This window comes from Scophthalmus maximus, chromosome 20, assembly GCF_022379125.1.
Source record: "Scophthalmus maximus strain ysfricsl-2021 chromosome 20, ASM2237912v1, whole genome shotgun sequence".
NCBI classification, from domain to species: Eukaryota; Metazoa; Chordata; class Actinopteri; order Pleuronectiformes; family Scophthalmidae; genus Scophthalmus; species Scophthalmus maximus.
The window spans coordinates 17,093,785-17,097,731 of record NC_061534.1 but is presented as its reverse complement, the minus strand read 5'-3'; positions in this window follow the sequence as shown (position 1 = coordinate 17,097,731).

Sequence of the window (3,947 nt, the reverse complement as noted above, 5' to 3'; positions counted from 1 at the left end):
TGCGCGCTCCCGACCCGCGCGCACTGCTCGTGCCCGTGGGTTGTGGGAGAAGTAGCCGGGGAGATAATAGCCTAATGAATTAATTACAATTTCACCTTCCTTTTTTTTTCTTTCTTTCTTTTTTTCATTCAAACACGACATTGGTTCTGTTGGATATATTTTGATGGTTTCTATAAAAAAGCGCGCCAGGGTTGTGGGTGTACATTAAGGGGTACATATGTGCAGGAAATGTCCCCCCCTCCTCCTCCCTTGTTTCAAGGTGAAAGGGCACCATGGGTCCAGACCAAAGACTGAATGGAAAAATGGACGTAGTCCCTGGTCCGGAAAATTAAAGGGGCAGTAAGCGATTTTTGAGCAATACACATTTTGTAAAAAAAAACAGCAAATATTTCCTCATCGGTTCTGTGTGCGCTGAAAAAAATGCGCTGCAATTCCCTGGTTTTGGCCTAGTGGTGAGTGCGTCGGACTCCCCTACCGAGGACCCTGGTTAGTGGCTCGGGCCAGAGCAGGAAAATCACAACTGGGATTGGAACCACCAATACCTGCTGCACTGAAACACAAATAGTCTGTTTTTGGTGCAACAAATACCTGAAGCTCCGGGCGAACACAATATTATCGACCAACCGGAGGCCGGAGAGCTGAACGCCACGAACCAAGGAAGCAGCTCTGTGAATTTCAAACTGTTGAGGAAAAGTCAGCGCATGAATGAAATACTCTGATCAACGACTCTCTTAGTTCAAATATCACCGTGCTGCCGCTGCAGTTTTCCTGGAATATTTAAAGTAAGTGTAATCTCACTGGTGGCGAAACTGTACACTTGTCCATCCACTCAGCCAGAGTAATCTCTTACACCAGTTCCAATATACACTCTGCTTGAGGTTAAATGCTCTACCAAATTATTAAATGAAACATCTTAAAAAAGAAAGCTAGAATGGACCCATGGTTGCAGGTATTATTCTTGTCGTTTGCAAAGAATGACCTTACTGTTGCAGGGTGTGTGTATAATTACACACCTCCACGCCTGAGTTTACTGTTGAATTACCAGACACATCTCTTATTATTAAATGAAATCACAGCTTTACGGTGCTCAACCTTCACTGTGTGAACTGGCTGTTGAAGCCATTCGTGGCCTCAAAGTCTCTGGTTTAAAATCTGTGTCGGAAACACAAGGTTTGTTTTACACGGAACAGAAAACAGCTGTGTTTTATTCATGATGAATAATAGATCATATAGTAAACCTGCTTTTTTTCCCTCTTTGTCTCTGGTATGAAAAAATAATCTGTAAATCTACCATCTATCATTTATGTATCTGGTACCGTACGATCAATGTGTACTTTAGAGGCGTGTACTTGTTTTCTTATACTGTATGTATCTTTGATGCTCAGTCTTGCCGCTGTAATGTAAATTCCCCTGTATAGGGATCATTAAAGTTTCATCTGATCTGGTCCAAAACATTTGTTTCAGCTTCTTACATTCCTTCCTAGTCTGATTTACATGTAATTGTTAAACTGTCACACGTGAAAAGTCCTCAGCGGAGGGTCTACGAGTGGTATCTTGCATTTACCGGCATTTGATGGCCCCTTATTATGCTTAATACAGAACAGCTAAAACAAGATAACTGCAACCAGATGACTGCCAATTCAGATTAAGTCCTGCGCAGACGGGGGGCCCCGCCCTGCGCCTTGGAAGGGGGATGTAAAAGCATTTTAAATGTTCAGAAATGATGTAGTTTAGGTTAGAAGACAGGGAAAATAAACCAGAGGAATGTGAGGTCTTTTATGACAGGTGACTGCTGGTAATGGAAGCACAATGTAAACGATATGAAATAATAACAATGTCATTGGGACTGGTACAATTTTCTTACCATTCTTGTGCGTCTTTGTTGTGGTCAAGATGGCGGTGGAATGTGACAGAGTACATTAACTTGGGTGAAAAGTGGAAGCACCCACACCTTACTCGAAAAGTCCAACTTCATTCTACTTCATACTTCGACTCCACTTCAATTCAGAGAGACATATTTTATTCCACTTCATTTATTTCACAGCTGTAGTGACTTCAAAGTTGAAGAGTTTACATGAAAAGCGTAATTTAGAACAGTGACACATTAGTGCATTAGTAGTAATGACCCCATAGTATATAATAATATAACATTCACACAAATCATTACATAACAAGCTTAAGTTTTAGGTACATTAAGTCAAGTATTGGTACAAAATATATGTAAAGTATTAATTAAGCAGAATGGCACGTCAGAATGATATTCATTTTATTTATGCATTGATGTGTAAACATCACTTATACATTATCTAATCTCAATCTTTAACAACACATAATGATTTATTTGTTAATCATATTTTGTATAATCTCAGAATCTGCAATGTATCTAGTTGGCAAATTACTACATTTCTGTCTGAACTGGTAAAAGCCGAACATTAAAGGTAAATAAGCAATTGAGTAATTGTATTTAATTACTTTCCACCACTGGTAAAGGATCCTAATATTTTCTCCACCACATGTAAGTAAGATGTATAGTTGCCACTGTTACCTACCGCTCACTGTAACCAAACCATTTTCCTGCATAATGGCTATAGTCTCTCTCCGCAGCTAAAAGCCCACACTGTAAATGTAAAACACACATTCTTGAGAGCTAAAGCCTTTATTGTCTGGATTAATAACCACATACTCAGAGGTAATGGCTCGCAGGAAGCGCTGTTTCTTTTCTTTTCCCTTCTCCAGAGTTGATCCACCAAGATCTGTAGGAGCGCCTGAGGGGAAGCTCAGTCGTAAACTATGAGGAATAAATTATTCAATAACTGGCTCCAAACCAGCGCTCGACGTGAATGTAATGCCCCCCTTTAGTGAAATGTCAGCTAAAAATAATTTATTTAAATGAGGATGAAGAAAGAAAAATAATAAATCACAATTGTCCAATATGCTTCAAAGTCCCCTGTGGGATGATTGTGGAGGGATCAATAAAACACATAAAGGCCCTGTCTGTGATTGCTGTTCTCGTTTTGTTTGAATAGAGATTTATTGGAGGGAGGATGTTTATTTTAACTGTGAAATTTACAGCCTGAGGTCTGACAGTGCGGCAACAACAGGTTGGAGGATGTAAAAGCTGTTTTGTATCTGTGATATCTAAACAAGTCCTTAATCATTACCTTTTACAAAATGCTCCGCATTTCATGTTCGCTCAAAAATAATAATCACAAACTCGACAAATGGATTTTAGTAAAACAGAGGCCAGACTTTTGGTATGAAAGGTGACATTAGCTCTCACAATTCACTTCTTTTTACCTGGTAAAATACATTGTTTATGTCACACTATCAAATCTAATTTCAGCACTTCTCAACATTTAACTATAAGCAAGAGCCACAAGAGAAAACAAACCACAGTAGCCGTGAAGGTGGCGCCAGAAAATATTCACTGCCTATTACCCAGATTAATACTATAGGTACAATACTTGAAGAAATAAAAACCCTGGCAGGTTCTAAGACAAGAAAAATTTGGTGCCAGCGGAGAAAATGTTTGAGTGTGGGTAAAGTAGAAGTGAAAGGCATTGTAAAGGGACTGAAGACATACGTTTTCAAATTTTCTGTCCCATTATAGATCACATGTTCCTGTACAAGAGATAAATGTATTGTGTAAATGTACTGTAAATGTATTATTCACACAAACTGGGGGAGGTGGCAAAGTGTCGTGGAAACAGCATCATGTAGGTACATACTTCAAAAAAACAGTTTCTGTGGGCCTTCATTCACCCAAATGGTATATAAATGTAACAAAAATGTATAAGATAAGATAAGATAAGATATTCCTTTATTCGTCCCACAATGGGGAAATTTGGTGGTTACAGCAGCTTATTTAGGAATTTGCAACAGGTTGTAAACGAGACAGGTAGAAAAACAGGATCCGCTTCAAGAACTGTATCATTTGAGTTATTACT